Below are 9650 nucleotides of genomic sequence, written 5' to 3'. Positions count from 1 at the left end.
AAGCATTCAAAGCAGAATTTGAAAATCGAAGTAAAGACTTCCACATTCATGGATCCTTATTTTCGTATATCATATACCTGATATAATTCATTAGGAAACTACCCAGTTGGGACTTTTTAGTTGGATGGATATTAAAGACATCGAAATACAAAAGACTGACTTCAGGTATTCAGAATTATGGACATCAAAGTTTATTCAACTACGAAGTCCAAAAAGTCTGCTGTTATTCTCAGCGGTTGGACATCACTCGAATTATTTCTTTTGTTTGAAGGAAATTGCTTTTTGAATCAACTTATTGCTGTGAGCAAATTTTCTCTCACATGAAAGCAGCGTTTAATCCTCAGAGTAGTCGCTTAACAACTGAAAAAAAAATTGTGTTAAACACAGTACGTTATCGATATTGAACAACTGTCTAAGATTATGTAAAGGCAAGGTTTCTCATCTATATATATAAAAGCGAAAATGTATGTATGTATGTATGTATGTTCGCATTTTGTGTATGTCTACAAAAGGCTTTTTTCGCCGTGATTCTTGGTTGGCTCGCTCCTTCTTAAAACTTTTTATATGTTGTCTAAATAATATATACGACTAAGGAACTCTGGTCGCAGCAATCTTTAATTTACCCGACTTTTACAAGCTATTTTCGAGATATTTTTTGATCGCCGCGTAGCGGGGAAAACAGAAACTGGCTTCCAGTGCAAAACTAGGTCAACCATCACGCGACTTAACGTTCTCGCACCTGTTAATTTCGCTTTATAAGTATCAACTTAACACACTTATCAATACATCTATTCCCGTGGTCGAGATGATTAGGTTGCAGGGTTTCCCCCCCCCCATGTTCTTTCCACCTCCGCGTCAAAGGTTCGGGGGTTCAAGTCTACCTTTCTACTAAAGCTTTTTTTTTTCTTTTACACCTCCAATGCTTTTTTTTTTTTAAACAGGGTTGTTTTGATCTACCCCTCCCCCTAACACACACACACCTCCAACCACCCTGGAAACGCCGGGTAACCCCCGCTAGTTAATAATAAAATGTTTGTTTTTTTTGTTTTAATTTTTTTATTTCATTTAAATCGTAATTTTAATTTGCCTTGGTGCTATGTACAACAAAAAATAAAATAAAATATAGATATCGTAAGAAAACATTATTTTAAAAAAATGCATTTTTTTTTTCTCAGATTGTTTCAGACAAAATCATGGTGCTACGCCCTGAGTGGCTGCTGTTAATCTTGGCTTCAAGTTCAATAAGGTATGGAGGCTTTGCTCTGTGTTCAGAATTTTTCTCAAAAAAGTTTTTAAAAATCTTTTAAAAAACTCTGTTTCTTTTAATGTTGTTTACAAGTTTACATATTATCGAATACAAATATATCCTAAAAATGAAATAAATTATAAAATAAATATATTGACTTTTACTTGTGTAAAAATATATGTGTTGGCACTCTGAATAATTTGAAAAGTTAAGTCAGTACACAGTTAGCAAAAGGTTGCCTACCTCTAGTCTAGACCATTGTTGAGATGACTTTCCCCTTTTGACTGAGGTATGCCTTTCATCCTGTGCAGTTCTAGGAGGTCCAATCTCTCAGGTTCTACTTTCTTCCTTTGCGAGGAGGTTAGATTTTTATTTTTTCTTTAAGTTGCTAATCGTCTGAAACACCATAACTGTGAAAGTTGCCCAGGCATTTTTTGCACGATATAATGCTCTTTCTCTAAGGCACTGGGTCTTCAAACCCCACTTTCCTGGCTTTGTGTCACATCATCTTGCCGTGGGAGGGCGATAAATATCGAATCCCCGGAAAGAAATTTTCCATTCTACATAAAAAGTTAATGGTATGTAATTTTTTTTTATGTCATCAGAAATAATATTGACTTAATTCTCTGATTTTATGTGAAAATTAATCTGGACACTGGCAAAGCAAACATTTTCCCCATCAATTTTGACAGTGAGTATACATTATCAATCTTAATAAAAAAAAAAAAAAGGATATACAAAATAAAAAACGGTGCTTGTTAAGATAGAATCGTTTATTTTAATATGTCGTTTAAGCAAAAACAATATTACATACTTAATTGACATGTCGAAAATATTAAGATATCCAAAAATTACAAAAATTCATTGAGTAGAAAGATATTTATAGTTTAAAGTAAATTTTATGGAAAATTATGTAAAACTGAATTTTTCTTAGATGTTATAAAGTAGACGATGAAAAGTTCACACACAGGGGACATAACTCAAAACGCAAAATTTAGATTATATCGTAATGGCTTCCGACACTTGTAGCCTATAATGATAGACTTTTTTTACTAAAAACACAATAGCTATTGTTTCTACTTGATGAATTTTCGTAATTTTTGGATATATTACTATTTTTGACATGACGATTAAGTAGGTAATATTGTTTTTGCTTAAAACGATATATTAAAAAAATCTATCTACCTAGTGCCAAAAAACTATAAATAATAATTATGTGACTTTAATTCATATTTAAATACTTATTTTGTATTGAAATATTTGATGAACTCGCCTATTTAATGATCCAAACCAGTTCCGCTTTTGAAAGTTCTCGGAAGTAAACAGTGTTATTTAATTTGAAGAACCTGCCGAAAATGTAGATCAAATAAGAATATACGTAAACTCTTTTAAAAATAAATATGTTTATTTACATATTTTTCACTATGCAATCCCAACAGCTACGTACCTAAGGAGCCATAAAATCTGACATATTGTCCGAATTTAACTTGGTAACAGCCAAATTAGACATATTTAAATACTAGAACCTGTAAAAACCAATTACATATAATAATTTACAAGTAAGACAAGGAGAAAGAAGAGGAAGTAAAAACCACCTGAAATTATTATAAACTTTTATTTAAAGAAGGAAAAATAAATTGAAAGGGGAGGGAGGAAAAAAAATAATAATAAAATCTGAAGTTCACCTTTTAACCATGTAAAAGACTGTATTTTGACTACCAAAAAGTGTCCCTTTTTGGTGAACCTTAAAGGTTTTAGTAACAGTTCAGGAGAGGGAAAGAATCGAATTAAAAGATAAGAAAAGATTAAAAAACTTACTTTGAGGTAAGAATAGTTTTTTTAGAAGCAAGGATAATTTATAAGGAATTTTTTTTAGAGAGAAGAATTGTCATTCCTGCTTGAGATAGCATAAAAATAAAAAAATGCCTCGTTGGATTTTTTTTCTTTTTTTTTATCAAATAAATCTGCATCTTCTTCCACTTTCTTTTACTCATATTTGTCGGCTTTTACTAAGAAAAAGAAACATTACTTGACCTGTTGTAGCTTCGACATCTTAGTTGAACAAAAACTTTTTCTTATTAGAGAAGGCTCTTTCTTCTTGCTGCACCATTGAAGATTATACACTTTCCTTTTCACTGTGAATATTTCCTGAGGAACGAGCAAATTATTGTTGTTTGCACCGTCATTTTTTCCCCTCATCTGAGGTTTAACATTTGCACTTATTTCTTTTCCTCTAGACAAGACTTTTGACTTGATTTTTTAAGACTTTTCTGTCTGAACTCAGCCGGCATTTTTCTCTTCATTTTCGTCACCTCGACGAAAATTTAACTGATGAAACAGGACCTTCATCCAGAGCCTCCTGATGTCTCGTCACGATGGGTTACTACATCCAGGTCCGACATTTTCAAACAACGATCTTTCACTCCCAAAGGCCGTTAGTGAGTAAGAAATAATTAAAATACAAAACAAGTTATATGTTTCTGAATTTTTTAAATGAGGATTGATAATTCAGATTATTTTGATTATTCAGACTACTGTTCTCATTTTGAATGATAAAAATAAATAAATAGATGAATACAAAATAAACAAATATATATTAGTGGCTCAACAAAGCCACAGGGGAGACAACCGGAGCAGCAAACAAGCTGGTCTGCAGGACACTATATATATATATATATATATATATATACAAATGTAGGCAAATTTGGGCATATTTTAGTATAGATATATCCATAAATATACCACTTTTTTGACAATTTTATAAGTTCTAAATCTCAGCGACTATTGATCAGAATTTAACAAATGAAGGCTTGTTGGAAAGATGATGACCTAAATTGTGTAGTGGGCTAAGTGACATTCGCCCTTCAGGTCGTACATTAAGGGGATCATCTGTCACCCAGAACCTATTTTTGGCACTTTTTTTTTTACAGCCATAAAATGTTTCGATCATAATCATTTGTTTTCCCAGTTTTGCATATGAATTACAAAGTATCTGATATTTCTCCCAAACCTCAGGCCCTGATGAAGGGGACACTCAAATTTGCTGCTATGGTTTCAAATGATCTGAAATAACGGCAAGGGGAGACTTGATTCCAAATATTTCTCATATGTTATACCTCCCCTCTTTGGTTTTGTTATATAAAGTAAATTTCACAGTGTATAAGGATTATTTGATACTGAAGATATTCATAATAGTACCCTATTTCCAAAAGAGGGGAAATATAACACATGAGAAATATTTGGAATCAAGTCTCCTCTTGTTGTTATTCTAGATTATTTAAAACCATAGTAGAAAGTTTTAGTCTCCCCTCTATCAAGGTAAGAGGTTTGGGATATATATATATATATATATATATATATATATATATATATATATATATATATATATATATATATAAATTCTAGAGCACAAAGGTCGCTGGTCCTGGATATGACCTTAAACTATATCCAGTGGTGAGGCCCCAACTTGTGCGCTTTGGGGAGTGTGGAGCCACCCTTTAATTGCCATTGCTCCCAGGTCCACTCTAATCCAGAGTGGTAGTACCTGTTAGGGTCCCAACTATGGGTTAAATAGAAACCGACTTGAAAACAACAAATATATTCAATTAAAAAATTGTTTTCTTCAAAATCTTTGGATTCGGCATTAAATAACCTGAAAAGGGTTGATATGCCACAAAACAACTAACCAACCAACAAAGGTCGCTCGTTTGAATGGTAACACTGCTGTCTTCATAGCTCTTGAACTTTTTCAGTTAAATATAAAAATAGGTGTCTTTACTTTTGGAACAACCCTGGAACATTACCACAATCTAAGTCATTTTCAACTCAGGTGCATCTTGTTAACCTCTACTAATCAGCAGTTCCTGTTATTCTCAAGTAACTAAATTATATACTGGTCGCTCTACTCATTCAACATCTAGCAAACAGAGATGGAAAAGATTATTAAAAGAGAGAATAACTGAGAAAAGCAAAAATACTCGTTGGAACTAATATAATAGATCATCATCATAATCATTATCAGTTTAACGGCACATTTAGTAACAGCTTTAATCTTAAAATAGGAGTACAAATAAACTATATACTGATGGCTCTACTCGTAGTAAAAACGAAACTAAAAATTTCCAATGCAAGAAATCATTTTTAAAAAATTTCTTATGTGTTGACTTATGTTTTTGTATGCATAAATTATGCAGGGGGCTGATTTTCACACTTCACCACTTGCTGCTCAGCACATTCATGGCAATTGGTAATTCTTGGGCATTATACTGTTATGCCCATAAATGAAATGCAGTTTTGTTTTATGTCTGGACAAAGTATTACTGGCGCTACATTTATCCTGAGATAAATGCAAGAAGAACCTGTATCTTACCTTTGAGGTTTTGACCGAGTTCCAAGGATTTTGTGTCAACGAGGAGCAAATTAATGGTTGTCGAAGGTTGTTCCAGCAATGTATAGAAATACTCAAATTCATGCCAGAACTAACAGCATATTTATTGATCAGTTTGATGTTAACATAGACATATATGAGAGTTCTGTACTGAGTCTGTTGTTTTTCATTTGTGTTTTATAAACATTATCCAGAAAGTTCTGTGGGTTATCCAGAAGAAATAAGGTATGCTGATGATTTGCAAAGTAGCAAAAATAGCAAAGACACCAATGAACAGGGTTCACACAGATTTTCAATGTCCATTTTCAAGGCTTTCTCAAGACAAAATTCAGGTTTTCAAAACAAAATTTGATATATAAATATAATAAACCAAAAAGTATAGTGACAACAAGTCATTTTCATTTATCTTTCCTGTGATCAAGGGGTGTAACTCTTGTATCAAAAATACTGGAAATAATAGGATTCAATTTCAGATTAACGTATTTATTTTGATTTTATTTTGAATATCTAAAAATATTTCAATAGTATTTTAGGTCTTGGATATGACCTTAAACTATATCCTATGGTGAGGCCCCAGCTTGCGGGCTTTCAGGAGTGTGGAGCCACCCTTTAATTGCCATTGCTCCCAGGTCCACTCTGACCCGGACTGGTAGTACCTGTTAGGGTCCCAACTATGGGTTAAATAGAAACCGACTTAAAAAAAAATATATATACTCTATTAAAAAATTGTTCTTCAAAATCACTGGATTTGGCATTAAATAACCTGAAAAGGGTTGATATGCTGTAAAACGAAAACAACCAACCAATAGTATTTTAATTAATATAAAAAAATATTTTAATAGTATTCAATTAGATGTTATTTTACTTATCTGACACAAATTTTACTGAACATCAATAATTTTAAAGCCCTTTTTCATATTTTCAAGGTCTTTTACAAGTAATAATAGAAATAAAGCCTTTTCAAGACAAAACTTAAAATTCAAGGCCTTTTCAACCCTGTATGAATGTTGCTAGCGAATTTAAAGAAATCAAAATCAATTTCATTTTTTTTTTCAAGGAAGGGAGAACTAAGGGTCTAAATAACTAAAATCTTCAAGAAAAGAAAACTCTAAAGATGTAACCACTAGCCCAAGATTCCTTCTATTACCTGCTAAGTCTTTCGTAGAGTTGCCACAGACAAAACTGACAATGCCATTAACAACAAATACTGAAGAATTGGCCATTGCTTTTCATTTGTGTCTTGGAAACAGTATCTAGGAAATTCCAGAACAGATGTTGTATGCCGATGATTCATTACTTGCCTATGAAACCTATTTGTTAAGTTGAAGACTTGGATGGATGCTATAAAAAACGTACAGATCTGAGAATGAATGTTAGCAACACCAAAATGCTGACGAGTACTGGAGAGCTCCGTAAAAGAGAAAAGTTTCTTGCTTAGTTTGTAAAAATAGGGTTGAGCGCAATTCAATTTTTTATGATACCTGTAAGCAAAGAAGTGCAGTGGAACTAATGATGGGTCGAGAGAGGATAACCAGTTTCTGTGCAAGAGATGTGAGACACTGAAGATAGATGAGGATTCAGATGTGGTCAAAGTATATCTGGATGGAGGGTCTATTGAGGTATGCAAGAAGTTTCATTACTTTGGTGTTATCATTGGAGTTTCGTAATTGCAATAATTAGGAGTTAATGGATTAAGTTCAGGAAACTTCTGTCATTACTTACCAGCAGAGCGTTACCATTGTTTACTAAGCAAAGACTCTATCAAAGCACGTGGATGCATCATGATAGTTAAGACAATAGCAGAATCGTTAGAAAATGGCCTCCAGACCATAGTGGAATGGGGCCAAAAATGGATGGTAATATTTAATGCTATTAAGACTAAGCTGCTCCCCTTTAACAACTGCAAGATGCCTTTGCAACTATCGATATCCATGACAAATAACACATTACTTGAGAATTTTTCCTTCAAACTCTTCGACCTAACATTTACAGGCAATATGAACTGAAACAAATGCATTGAGGAGATTGCGAAGGCTGCTGCAAAGAAAGTGGGTTCCTATCGTGCTAGAAGACTACTCACACCTGAGAGTATCCTGTACTTTTACAAGACCACCATTCGCCCATGCATGGAGTATTGTTGCCAAATTTGGGCTGGTACATCTAACACTAGTCTCTCCCTCTTTGGTAGGGTTAAAAAACTTTGTCAACTAGGCTCCAACCCCTTGCTGCAATGTTGCATCCCTATGCCTCTTTTGCAAATATTTTAATGGAATGTGCTCTGATGAACTTGTTGTACTTGTGCCCCCTCGATGTACATATCCCCAACAAACCTGCTAAGAAACAAAATCACACCCCTTCACTGTTGAGTTCCCTAAGTGCCAGAAAGCTTCCTACTCTAATAGTTTCTTCCCTCAACCAGCTAGATTTTGGAATTCCCTTCCTGTTACCTGCTTCCCTGACTGTACTGATATGCAGAAATTTAATGTAACATAAACCAACATCTTGTTAATCTTTTCTTAGGCATGATCCCAAATAGTAACCCCTTAAGTCAAAGTGACAATATGCTTTGTTAGGGGTGAATGTGAGTAAATATATATATATATATATATGGCAATAAAACCAAGCCGATTAAAGTTGAGGGCATGTGTTGCATGGAGAGCAATGATAGGAGAATAATTCAGTCGATGTGCAATGTGAGTCGTAAAGACATATTTAATTTTGATGACTGCAAAGGAAGATTAAATCTGAACAATCCAGGGAAATGTGTGCAGAAAAGTAGGCTTTGATAGCATGACAATGTTGAAAGAATGAATCACAGTTCTTGGGTTAGCAGATGTAGATCAGTTGAGGTATCAGGTCCAGTTCAGAGGTGAAAACCAAGGAAAACGTGAGAAAAGGAAGTGATAAAAATGGACCTGAGAGAAAGAGGGATAAATAAAGATTGGCTAGAAATTAGTTTAGTTTTTAAGTCAATTTCTTAAAAACCATCCAGCACATGAGAGCATGTAAGACGGATGTTAAATCATTATTATCAAAATGATTGGCAAAAACAGGAAACTGGATGAAAGGGAGGGGGTGTGATATCTTCCATAGAAGAGACACAACTGGAACCAGACGAATTATTGATTGCGTTTCTCATTAATAAAATAAAATAGTCGCAACACATATTTGAACTTGTTTATTTTATCATAATTGCATGTGAAAGAGAGAAAATGCCACCAATTTCTTTATGCCATCTCCGCATTATTTCCCTCATCTATTTGTACAGAGAAATCTATTGTGTCTCCTTTGACAGTTTGTTTCCCATTGACTGACTTTTCTTGCAGGTGGAGATGATGAAGTTGATGATGTCATAAGCTGATGACCAAGTGTACCCTGTGTCTATCATGTCACATCCATAGCACCACTTTTTTTAATGATGTAAGCAACCTTTATGTGGCGCTTCCTGTGAGCATTTGATTCTAAAACAAAATCAAAGGAAATCAATGTCAACGAAGCCAATTGAAACAGGCCGAACTTTGAGTTGCATAAAAATTAACGGCGCCGTTATTAATGTCATACCTTCTGCTTTTGTTTTTGGTTGAGTTTGTGTATAGCGTCAACATTGCTTGACATATTGTCACCAAACTTGATCAAAACTAGTGATAGGACGATCCCAATATTTTCCCATTTCTAATACAATTACCGATTCTATACTAAATTCCTAATTCCGATATAATTACTGATAAATATAAATAAATAAATTATTAATTATAAATAAATAAATGTAATCTGAAAGGCCGCTTGGAAGACAATTAGAAGCCTTTTGTTTGATAGACCTGAACTGTAACTACTGAACCAAGCCAGTAATAATTTGCGATAGCTGAGACTAAAGATAGAAGAGAAAAAAATGTCTGTGAAATGATGATGGGGGTGGCGCAGGATGGGAGATGGGATGCCATTCTGCCTTGAACAAAGGGATTTATGCATGGAAGCATTTGGATGAGATCGCTGGACAAACTTGTTGCAGATGAAGGG

The sequence above is a fragment of the Euprymna scolopes genome, chromosome 11 (genome assembly GCF_053919585.1).
Source record: "Euprymna scolopes isolate OS-2025 chromosome 11, ASM5391958v1, whole genome shotgun sequence".
In the NCBI taxonomy this organism is placed as follows: domain Eukaryota; kingdom Metazoa; phylum Mollusca; class Cephalopoda; order Sepiida; family Sepiolidae; genus Euprymna; species Euprymna scolopes.
Note: the sequence above shows the minus strand (reverse complement) of the source record.